Here is a 13,628-nt window from a genome sequence, read left to right on the forward strand (position 1 = left end):
CCACAATAATCAGAGACTATTTAAACAATGTCCTACAATAATCAGAGTCTATTTAAACAGTGTCCCACAATAATCAGAGTCTATTTAAACCGAGTCCTGCAATAATCAAGTCTATTTAAACAGTGTCCCACAGTAATCAGAGTCTATTTAAACAGTGTCCTACAATAATCAGAGTCTATTTAAACAGTGTCCTACAGAAATCAGAGTCTATTTAAACAGTGTCCCACAATGATCAGAGACTATTTAAACAGTGTCCTACAATAATCAGAGTCTATTTAAATAGTGTCGCACAATAATCAGAGTCTATTTAAACAGTGTCCTACAATAATCAGAGATTATTTATCAGTGTCCTACAGTATTCAGAGTCTATTTAAACAGTGTCCTACAATAATCAGAGTCTATTTAAACAGTGTCCCACAATAATCAGAGACCATTTAAACAGTGTGCTACAATAATCAGAGTCTATTTAAACAGTGTCCTACAATAATCAGAGTCTATTTAAACAGTGTCCTACAGTAATCAGAGTCTATTTAAACAGTGTCCTACAGTAATCAGAGTCTATTTAAACCGAGTCCTACAATAATCAGAGTCTATTTAAACAGTGTCCTACAGTAATCAGTCTATTTAAACCGAGTCCTACAATAATCAGAGACTGTTTAAACAGTGTCGTACAATAACCAGAGTCTATTTAAACAGTGTCCTACAATAATCAGAGTCTATTTAAACAGTGTCCTACAGTAATCAGAGTCTATTTAAACAGTGTCCCACAGTAATCAGAGTCTATTTAAACAGTGTCCTACAGTAATCAGAGTCTATTTAAACAGTGTCCTACAGTAATCAGAGTCTATTTAAACAGTGTCCTACAGTAATCAGAGTCTATTTAAACAGTGTCCTACAATAATCAGAGTCTAATTAAACAGTGTCCTACAGTAATCAGAGTCTATTTAAACAGTGTCCCACAATAATCAGAGACTATTTAAACAATGTCCTACAATAATCAGAGTCTATTTAGACTGTGTCCTACAATAATCAGAGTCTATTTAAACAGTGTCCTACAATAATCAGAGACTAATTAAACAGTATCCTACAGTAATCAGAGTCTATTTAAACAGTGTCCCACAATAATCAGAATCTATTTAAAGTGTCCCACAGTAATCAGAGTCTATTTAAACAGTGTCCTACAATAATCAGCGTCTATTTAAACAGTGTCCTACAATAATCAGAGTCTATTTAAACAGTATCCTACAATAATCAGAGTCTATTTAAACAGTGTCCCACAGTAATCAGTCTATTTAAATAGTGTCGCACAATAATCAGAGTCTATTTAAACAGTGTCCTACAGTAATCAGAGTCTATATAAACAGTGTCCTACAATAATCTGAGTCTATTTAAACAGTGTCCCACAATAATCAGAGTCTATTTAAACCGAGTCCTACAATAATCAGAGTCTATTTAAACTGTGTCCCACAATAATCAGAGACTGTTTAAACAATGTCCTACAATAATCAGAGTCTATTTAAACAGTGTCCCACAATAATCAGAGTCTATTTAAACCGAGTCCTGCAATAATCAGAGTCTATTTAAACAGTGTCCCACAGTAATCAGAGTCTATTTAAACAGTGTCCTACAATAATCAGAGTCTATTTAAACAGTGTCCTACAGAAATCAGAGTCTATTTAAACAGTGTCCCACAATGATCAGAGACTATTTAAACAGTGTCCTACAATAATCAGAGTCTATTTAAATAGTGTCGCACAATAATCAGAGTCTATTTAAACAGTGTCCTACAATAATCAGAGATTATTTATCAGTGTCCTACAGTATTCAGAGTCTATTTAAACAGTGTCCTACAATAATCAGAGTCTATTTAAACAGTGTCCCACAATAATCAGAGACCATTTAAACAGTGTCCTACAATAATCAGAGTCTATTTAAACAGTGTCCTACAATAATCAGAGTCTATTTAAACAGTGTCCTACAGTAATCAGAGTCTATTTAAACAGTGTCCTACAGTAATCAGAGTCTATTTAAACGGAGTCCTACAATAATCAGAGTCTATTTAAACAGTGTCCTACAGTAATCAGTCCATTTAAACCGAGTCCTACAATAATCAGAGACTATTTAAACAGTGTCGTACAATAACCAGAGTCTATTTAAACAGTGTCCTACAATAATCAGAGTCTATTTAAACAGTGTCCTACAGTAATCAGAGTCTATTTAAACAGTGTCCCACAGTAATCAGAGTCTATTTAAACAGTTTTCTACAGTAATCAGAGTCTATTTAAACAGTGTCCTACAGTAATCAGAGTCTATTTAAACAGTGTCCTACAGTAATCAGAGTCTATTTAAACAGTGTCCTACAATAATCAGAGTCTATTTAAACAGTGTCCTACAGTAATCAGAGTCTATTTAAACAGTGTCCCACAATAATCAGAGACTATTTAAACAATGTCCTACAATAATCAGAGTCTATTTAGACTGTGTCCTACAATAATCAGAGTCTATTTAAACAGTGTCCTACAATAATCAGAGACTAATTAAACAGTATCCTACAGTAATCAGAGTCTATTTAAACAGTGTCCCAAACTAATCAGAGTCTATTTAAACCGAGTCCTGCAATAATCAGAGTCTATTTAAACAGTGTCCCACAATAATCTGAGTCTATTTAAACAGTGTCCTACAGTATTCAGAGTCTATTTAAACAGTGTCCTACAATAATCAGAGTCTATTTAAACAGTGTCCCACAATAATCAGAGACCATTTAAACAGTGTCCTACAATAATCAGAGTCTAATTAAATAGTGTCGCACAATAATCAGAGTCTATTTAAACAGTGTCCTACAATAATCAGAGATTATTTATCAGTGTCCTACAGTATTCAGAGTCTATTTAAACAGTGTCCTACAATAATCAGAGTCTATTTAAACAGTGTCCCACAATAATCAGAGACCATTTAAACAGTGTGCTACAATAATCAGAGTCTATTTAAACAGTGTCCTACAGTAATCAGAGTCTATTTAAACCGAGTCCTACAATAATCAGAGTCTATTTAAACAGTGTCCTACAGTAATCAGTCTATTTAAACCGAGTCCTACAATAATCAGAGACTATTTAAACAGTGTCGTACAATAACCAGAGTCTATTTAAACAGTGTCCTACAATAATCAGAGTCTATTTAATCAGTGTCCTACAGTAATCAGAGTCTATTTAAACAGTGTCCCACAGAAATCAGAGTCTATTTAAACAGTGTCCTACAGTAATCAGAGTCTATTTAAACAGTGTCCTACAGTAATCAGAGTCTATTTAAACAGTGTCCTACAGTAATCAGAGTCTATTTAAACAGTGTCCTACAATAATCAGAGTCTATTTAAACAGTGTCCTACAGTAATCAGAGTCTATTTAAACAGTGTCCCACAATAATCAGAGACTATTTAAACAATGTCCTACAATAATCAGAGTCTATTTAGACTGTGTCCTACAATAATCAGAGTCTATTTAAACAGTGTCCTACAATAATCAGAGACTAATTAAACAGTATCCTACAGTAATCAGAGTCTATTTAAACAGTGTCCCAAACTAATCAGAGTCTATTTAAACCGAGTCCTGCAATAATCAGAGTCGATTTAAACAGTGTCCCACAATAATCTGAGTCTATTTAAACAGTGTCCTACAGTAATCAGAGTCTATTTAAACACTGTCCTACAGAAATCAGACTCTATTTAAACAGTGTCCTACAGTAATCAGAGTCTATTTAAACAGAGTCCCACAATAATCAGAGACTATTTAAACAGTGCCCTACAATAATCAGAGTCTATTTAAACAGTGTCCCACAATAATCAGAGTCTATTTAAACAGTGTCCCATAATAATCAGAGACTATTTAAACAGTGTCCTACAATAATCAAAGTCTATTTAAATAGTGTTTCACAATAATCAGAGTCTATTTAAACAGTGTCCTACAATAATAGGAGATTATTTAAACAGTGTCCTACAGTAATCAGAGTCAATTTAAACAGTGTCCTACAATAATCAGAGTCTATTTAAACAGTGTCCCACAGTAATCAGAGTCTATTGAAACAGTGTCCCACAATAATCAGAGATTTTTAAACAGTGTCCTACAATAATCAGTCTATTTAAACAGTGTCCTACAGTAATCAGAGTCTATTGAAACAGTGTCCCACAATAATCACAGTCTATTTAAACAGTGTCCCACAATAATCAGAGTCTATTTAAAGTGTCCCACAGTAATCAGAGTCTACTTAAACAGTGTCCTACAATAATCAGAGTCTATTTAAACAGTGTCCTACAATAATCAGAGTCTATTTAAACAGTGTCCTACAATAATCAGAGTCTATTTAAACAGTGTCCCACAATAATCAGAGTCTATTTAAACCGAGTCCTGCAATAATCAGAGTTTATTTAAACAGTGTCCCACAGTAATCAGAGTCTATTTAAACCGAGTCCTGCAATAATCAGAGTCTATTTAAACAGTGTCCTACAGAAATCAGAGTCTATTTAAACAGTGTCCCACAATAATCAGAGACTATTTAAACAGTGTCCTACAATAATCAGAGTCTATTTAAATAGTGTTGCACAATAATCAGAGTCTATTTAAACAGTGTCCTACAATAATCAGAGATTATTTAAACAGTGTCCTACAGTATTCAGAGTCTATTTAAACAGTGTCCTACAATAATCAGAGTCTATTTAAACAGTGTCCCACAATAATCAGAGACCATTTAAACAGTGTCCTACAATAATCAGAGTCTATTTAAACAGTGTCCTACAGAAATCAGAGTCTATTTAAACAGTGTCCCACAATGATCAGAGACTATTTAAACAGTGTCCTACAATAATCAGAGTATATTTAAATAGTGTCGCACAATAATCAGAGTCTATTTAAACAGTGTCCTACAATAATCAGAGATTATTTATCAGTGTCCTACAGTATTCAGAGTCTATTTAAACAGTGTCCTACAATAATCAGAGTCTATTTAAACAGTGTCCCACAATAATCAGAGACCATTTAAACAGTGTCCTACAATAATCAGAGTCTATTTAAACAGTGTCCTACAATAATCAGAGTCTATTTAAACAGTGTCCTACAGTAATCAGAGTCTATTTAAACAGTGTCCTACAGTAATCAGAGTCTATTTAAACCGAGTCCTACAATAATCAGAGTCTATTTAAACAGTGTCCTACAGTAATCAGTCTATTTAAACCGAGTCCTACAATAATCAGAGACTATTTAAACAGTGTCGTACAATAACCAGAGTCTATTTAAACAGTGTCCTACAATAATCAGAGTCTATTTAAACAGTGTCCTACAGTAATCAGAGTCTATTTAAACAGTGTCCCACAATAATCAGAGACTATTTAAACAATGTCCTACAATAATCAGAGTCTATTTAGACTGTGTCCTACAATAATCAGAGTCTATTTAAACAGTGTCCTACAATAATCAGAGACTAATTAAACAGTATCCTACAGTAATCAGAGTCTATTTATACAGTGTCCCACACTAATCAGTGTCTATTTAAACCGAGTCCTGCAATAATCAGAGTCTATTTAAACAGTGTCCCACAATAATATGAGTCTATTTAAACAGTGTCCTACAGTAATCAGAGTCTATTTAAACACTGTCCTACAGAAATCAGACTCTATTTAAACAGTGTCCTACAGTAATCAGAGTCTATTTAAACAGAGTCCCACAATAATCAGAGACTATTTAAACAGTGCCCTACAATAATCAGAGTCTATTTAAACAGTGTCCCACAATAATCAGAGTCTATTTAAACAGTGTCCCATAATAATCAGAGACTATTTAAACAGTGTCCTACAATAATCAAAGTCTATTTAAATAGTGTTGCACAATAATCAGAGTCTATTTAAACAGTGTCCTACAATAATCAGAGATTATTTAAACAGTGTCCTACAGTAATCAGAGTCAATTTAAACAGTGTCCTACAATAATCAGAGTCTATTTAAACAGTGTCCCACAGTAATCAGAGTCTATTGAAACAGTGTCCCACAATAATCAGAGACTATTTAAACAGTGTCCTACAATAATCAGTCTATTTAAACAGTGTCCTACAGTAATCAGAGTCTATTGAAACAGTGTCCCACAATAATCACAGTCTATTTAAACAGTGTCCCACAATAATCAGTGTCTGTTTAAAGTGTCCCACAGTAATCAGAGTCTACTTAAACAGTGTCCTACAATAATCAGAGTCTATTTAAACAGTGTCCTACAATAATCAGAGTCTATTTAAACAGTGTCCTCCAATAATCAGAATCTATTTAAACAGTGTCCCACAGTAATCAGAGTCTATTTAAATAGTGTTGCACAATAATCAGAGTCTATTTAAACAGTGTCCTACAGTAATCAGAGTCTATTTAAACAGTGTCCTACAATAATCAGAGTCTATTTAAACAGTGTCCCACAATAATCAGAGTCTATTTAAACCGAGTCCTACAATAATCAGAGTTTATTTAAACTGTGTCACACAATAATCAGAGACTATTTAAACAATGTCCTACAATAATCAGAGTCTATTTAAACAGTGTCCCACAATAATCAGAGTCTATTTAAACCGAGTCCTGCAATAATCAGAGTCTATTTAAACAGTGTCCCAAAGTAATCAGAGTCTATTTAAACCGAGTCCTGCAATAATCAGAGTCTATTTAAACAGTGTCCTACAGAAATCAGAGTCTATTTAAACAGTGTCCCACAATAATCAGAGACTATTTAAACAGTGTCCTACAATAATCAGAGTCTATTTAAATAGTGTCGCACAATAATCAGAGTCTATTTAAACAGTGTCCTACAATAATCAGAGATTATTTAAACAGTGTCCTACAGTATTCAGAGTCTATTTAAACAGTGTCCTACAATAATCAGAGTCTATTTAAACAGTGTCCCACAATAATCAGAGACCATTTAAACAGTGTCCTACAATAATCAGAGTCTATTTAAATAGTGTCGCACAATAATCAGAGTCTATTTAAACAGTGTCCGACAATAATCAGAGATTATTGAAACAGTGTCCTACAGTAATCTGAGTCTATTTAAACAGTGTCCTACAATAATCAGAGTCTATTTGAAAAGTGTCCTACAGTAATCAGAGTCTATTGAAACAGTGTCCCACAATAATCAGAGACTATTTAAACAGTGTCCTACAATAATCAGTCTATTTAAACAGTGTCCTACAGTAATCAGAGTCTATTGAAACAGTGTCCCACAATAATCACAGTCTATTTAAACAGTGTCCCACAATAATCAGTGTCTGTTTAAAGTGTCCCACAGTAATCAGAGTCTACTTAAACAGTGTCCTACAATAATCAGAGTCTATTTAAACAGTGTCCTACAATAATCAGAGTCTATTTAAACAGTGTCCTCCAATAATCAGAATCTATTTAAACAGTGTCCCACAGTAATCAGAGTCTATTTAAATAGTGTTGCACAATAATCAGAGTCTATTTAAACAGTGTCCTACAGTAATCAGAGTCTATTTAAACAGTGTCCTACAATAATCAGAGTCTATTTAAACAGTGTCCCACAATAATCAGAGTCTATTTAAACCGAGTCCTACAATAATCAGAGTTTATTTAAACTGTGTCCCACAATAATCAGAGACTATTTAAACAATGTCCTACAATAATCAGAGTCTATTTAAACAGTGTCCCACAATAATCAGAGTCTATTTAAACCGAGTCCTGCAATAATCAGAGTCTATTTAAACAGTGTCCTACAGAAATCAGAGTCTATTTAAACAGTGTCCCACAATAATCAGAGACTATTTAAACAGTGTCCTACAATAATCAGAGTCTATTTAAATAGTGTCGCACAATAATCAGAGTCTATTTAAACAGTGTCCTACAATAATCAGAGATTATTTAAACAGTGTCCTACAGTATTCAGAGTCTATTTAAACAGTGTCCTACAATAATCAGAGTCTATTTAAACAGTGTCCCACAATAATCAGAGACCATTTAAACAGTGTCCTACAATAATCAGAGTCTATTTAAATAGTGTCGCACAATAATCAGAGTCTATTTAAACAGTGTCCGACAATAATCAGAGATTATTGAAACAGTGTCCTACAGTAATCTGAGTCTATTTAAACAGTGTCCTACAATAATCAGAGTCTATTTGAAAAGTGTCCTACAGTAATCAGAGTCTATTGAAACAGTGTCCCACAATAATCAGAGACTATTTAAACAGTGTCCTACAATAATCCGAGTCTATTTAAATAGTGTCCTAAAATAATGAGTCTATTTAAACAGTGTCCTACACTAATCAGAGTCTATTTAAACAGTGTCCTACAGTAATCAGAGTCTATCTAAACAGTGTCCTAAAATAATCAGAGTCTATTTAAACAGTGTCCTACAGTAATCAGAGTCTATCTAAACAGTGCCCTAAAATAATCAGAGTCTATCTAAACAGTGTCCTAAAATAATGAGTCTATTTAAACAGTGTCCTACAGTAATCAGAGTCTATTTAAACAGTGTCCTACAGTAATCAGAGTCTATTTAAACAGTGTCCTACAGTAATCAGAGTTTATCCAAACAGTGTCCTACAATAATCAGAGTCTATTTAAACAGTGTCCTACAATAATCAGAGACTAATTAAACAGTATCCTACAGTAATCAGAGTCTATTTAAACAGTGTCCCACACTAATCAGAGTCTATTTAAACCGAGTCCTGCAATAATCAGAGTCTATTTAAACAGTGTCCTACAGTAATCAGAGTCTATCTAAACAGTGTCCTACAATAATCAGAGTCTATTTAAACAGTGTCCTACAATAATCAGAGACTAATTAAACAGTATCCTACAGTAATCAGAGTCTATTTAAACAGTGTCCCACAATAATCAGAGTCTATTTAAACAGTGTCCTACAATAATCAGAGTCTATTTAAACAGAGTCCCACAATAATCAGAGACCATTTAAACAGTGTCCTACAATAATCAGAGTCTATTTAAACAAGGTCCTACAGAAATCAGAGTCTATTTAAACAGTGTCCCACAATGATCAGAGACTATTTAAACAGTGTCCTACAATAATCAGAGTATATTTAAATAGTGTCGCACAATAATCAGAGTCTATTTAAACAGTGTCCTACAATAATCAGAGATTATTTATCAGTGTCCTACAGTATTCAGAGTCTATTTAAACAGTGTCCTACAATAATCAGAGTCTATTTAAACAGTGTCCCACAATAATCAGAGACCATTTAAACAGTGTCCTACAATAATCAGAGTCTATTTAAACAGTGTCCTACAATAATCAGAGTCTATTTAAACAGTGTCCTACAGTAATCAGAGTCTATTTAAACAGTGTCCTACAGTAATCAGAGTCTATTTAAACCGAGTCCTACAATAATCAGAGTCTATTTAAACAGTGTCCTACAGTAATCAGTCTATTTAAACCGAGTCCTACAATAATCAGAGACTATTTAAACAGTGTCGTACAATAACCAGAGTCTATTTAAACAGTGTCCTACAATAATCAGAGTCTATTTAAACAGTGTCCTACAGTAATCAGAGTCTATTTAAACAGTGTCCCACAGTAATCAGAGTCTATTTAAACAGTGTCCTACAGTAATCAGAGTCTATTTAAACAGTGTCCTACAGTAATCAGAGTCTATTTAAACAGTGTCCTACAGTAATCAGAGTCTATTTAAACAGTGTCCTACAATAATCAGAGTCTATTTAAACAGTGTCCTACAGTAATCAGAGTCTATTTAAACAGTGTCCCACAATAATCAGAGACTATTTAAACAATGTCCTACAATAATCAGAGTCTATTTAGACTGTGTCCTACAATAATCAGAGTCTATTTAAACAGTGTCCTACAATAATCAGATACTAATTAAACAGTATCCTACAGTAATCAGAGTCCATTTAAACAGTGTCCCACACTAATCAGAGTCTATTTAAACCGAGTCCTGCAATAATCAGAGTCTATATAAACAGTGTCCCACAATAATCTGAGTCTATTTAAACAGTGTCCTACAGTAATCAGAGTCTATTTAAACACTGTCCTACAGAAATCAGACTCTATTTAAACAGTGTCCTACAGTAATCAGAGTCTATTTAAACAGAGTCCCACAATAATCAGAGACTATTTAAACAGTGCCCTACAATAATCAGAGTCTATTTAAACAGTGTCCCACAATAATCAGAGTCTATTTAAACAGTGTCCCATAATAATCAGAGACTATTTAAACAGTGTCCTACAATAATCAAAGTCTATTTAAATAGTGTTGCACAATAATCAGAGTCTATTTAAACAGTGTCCTACAATAATCAGAGATTATTTAAACAGTGTCCTACAGTAATCAGAGTCAATTTAAACAGTGTCCTACAATAATCAGAGTCTATTTAAACAGTGTCCCACAGTAATCAGAGTCTATTGAAACAGTGTCCCACAATAATCAGAGACTATTTAAACAGTGTCCTACAATAATCAGTCTATTTAAACAGTGTCCTACAGTAATCAGAGTCTATTGAAACAGTGTCCCACAATAATCACAGTCTATTTAAACAGTGTCCCACAATAATCAGAGTCTGTTTAAAGTGTCGCACAGTAATCAGAGTCTACTTAAACAGTGTCCTACAATAATCAGAGTCTATTTAAACAGTGTCCTACAATAATCAGAGTCTATTTAAACAGTGTCCTCCAATAATCAGAATCTATTTAAATAGTGTCCCACAGTAATCAGAGTCTATTTAAATAGTGTTGCACAATAATCAGAGTCTATTTAAACAGTGTCCTACAGTAATCAGAGTCTATTTAAAAAAGGGTCCTACAATAATCAGAGTCTATTTAAACAGTGTCCCACAATAATCAGAGTCTATTTAAACCGAGTCCTACAATAATCAGAGTTTATTTAAACTGTGTCCCACAATAATCAGAGACTATTTAAACAATGTCCTACAATAATCAGAGTCTATTTAAACAGTGTCCCACAATAATCAGAGTCTATTTAAACCGAGTCCTGCAATAATCAGAGTCTATTTAAACAGTGTCCCACAGTAATCAGAGTCTATTTAAACCGAGTCCTGCAATAATCAGAGTCTATTTAAACAGTGTCCTACAGAAATCAGAGTCTATTTAAACAGTGTCCCACAATAATCAGAGACTATTTAAACAGTGTCCTACAATAATCAGAGTCTATTTAAATAGTGTCGCACAATAATCAGAGTCTATTTAAACAGTGTCCTACAATAATCAGAGATTATTTAAACAGTGTCCTACAGTATTCAGAGTCTATTTAAACAGTGTCCTACAATAATCAGAGTCTATTTAAACAGTGTCCCACAATAATCAGAGACCATTTAAACAGTGTCCTACAATAATCAGAGTCTATTTAAACAGTGTCCTACAGAAATCAGAGTCTATTTAAACAGTGTCCCACAATGATCAGAGACTATTTAAACAGTGTCCTACAATAATCAGAGTCTATTTAAATAGTGTCGCACAATAATCAGAGTCTATTTAAACAGTGTCCGACAATAATCAGAGATTATTGAAACAGTGTCCTACAGTAATCAGAGTCTATTTAAACAGTGTCCTACAATAATCAGAGTCTATTTGAAAAGTGTCCTACAGTAATCAGAGTCTATTGAAACAGTGTCCCACAATAATCAGAGACTATTTAAACAGTGTCCTACAATAATCAGAGTCTATTTAAATAGTGTCCTAAAATAATGAGTCTATTTAAACAGTGTCCTACACTAATCAGAGTCTATATAAACAGTGTCCTACAGTAATCAGAGTCTATCTAAACAGTGTCCTATAATAATCAGAGTCTATTTAAACAGTGTCCTACAGTAATCAGAGTCTATCTAAACAGTGCCCTAAAATAATCAGAGTCTATTTCAACAGTGCCCTACAGTAATCAGAGTCTATTTAAACAGTGTCCTACAGTAATCAGAGTCTATTTAAATAGTGTCCTACAATAATCAGAGTCTATTTAAACAGTGTCCTACAGTAATCAGAGTCTATCTAAACAGTGTCCTAAAATAATCAGAGTCTATCTAAACAGTGTCCTACAATAATCAGAGTCTATTTAAACAGTGTCCTACAATAATCAGAGACTAATTAAACAGTATCCTACAGTAATCAGAGTCTATTTAAACAGTGTCCCACACTAATCAGAGTCTATTTAAACCGAGTCCTGCAATAATCAGAGTCTATTTAAACAGTGTCCTACAGTAATCAGAGTCTATCTAAACAGTGTCCTACAATAATCAGAGTCTATTTAAACAGTGTCCTACAATAATCAATGTCTATTTAAATAGTGTTGCACAATAATCAGAGTCTATTTAAACAGTGTCCTACAATAATCAGAGATTATTTAAACAGTGTCCTACAGTAATCAGAGTCTATTTAAACAGTGTCCTACAATAATCAGAGTCTATTTAAACAGTGTCCCACAGTAATCAGAGTCTATTGAAACAGTGTCCCACAATAATCAGAGACTATTTAAACAGTGTTCTACAATAAACAGAGTCCATTTAAACAGTGTCCTACAGTAATCAGAGTCTATTGAAACAGTGTCCCACAATAATCAGAGACTATTTAAACAGTGTCCTACAATAATCAGAGTCTATTTAAACAGTGTCCCACAATAATCAGAGTCTATTTAAAGTGTCCCACAGTAATCAGAGTCTATTTAAACAGTTTCCTACAGTAATCAGAGTCTATTTAAACAGTGTCCTACAATAATCAGAGTCTATTTAAACAGTGTCCCACAATAATCAGAGACCATTTAAACAGTGTCCTACAATAATCAGAGTCTATTTAAACTGTGTCCTACAATAATCAGAGTCTATTTAAACAGTGTCCTACAGTAATCAGAGTCTATTTAAACAGTGTCCTACAGTAATCAGAGTCTATTTAAACAGTGTCCAACAATAATCAGAGTCTATTTAAAGTGTCCCACAGTAATCAGAGTCTATTTAAACAGTGTCCTACAGTAATCAGAGTCTATTTAAACAGTGTCCTACAATAATCAGAGTCTATTTAAACAGTGTCCCACAATAATCAGAGACCATTTAAACAGTGTCCTACAATAATCAGAGTCTATATAAACTGTGTCCTACAATAATCAGAGTCTATTTAAACAGTGTCCTACAGTAATCAGAGTCTATTTAAACAGCGTCCTAAAGTAATCAGAGTCTATTTAAACAGAGTCCTACAATAATCAGAGTCTATTTAAACAGTGTCCTCAAGTAATCAGAGTCTATTTAAACCGAGTCCTACAATAATCAGAGTCTATTTAAACAGTGTCCTCAAGTAATCAGAGTCTATTTAAACAGTGTCCTACAGTAATCAGAGTCCATTTAAACAGTGTCCTACAGTATTCAGAGTCTATTTAATCCGAGTCCTACAATAATCAGAGTCTATTTAAACAGTGTCCTACAGTAATCAGAGTCTATTTAAACAGTGTCCTACAATAATCAGAGTCTATTTAAACAGTGTCCTACAGTAATCAGAGTCTATTTAAACAGTGTCCCACAATAATCAGAGACTATTTAAAAACAATGTCCTACAATAATCAGAGTCTATTTAGACTGTGTCCTACAATAATCAGAGTCTATTTAAACAGTGTCCTACAATA

Source organism: Scyliorhinus torazame, chromosome 4, assembly GCF_047496885.1.
Source record: "Scyliorhinus torazame isolate Kashiwa2021f chromosome 4, sScyTor2.1, whole genome shotgun sequence".
NCBI lineage: Eukaryota > Metazoa > Chordata > Chondrichthyes > Carcharhiniformes > Scyliorhinidae > Scyliorhinus > Scyliorhinus torazame.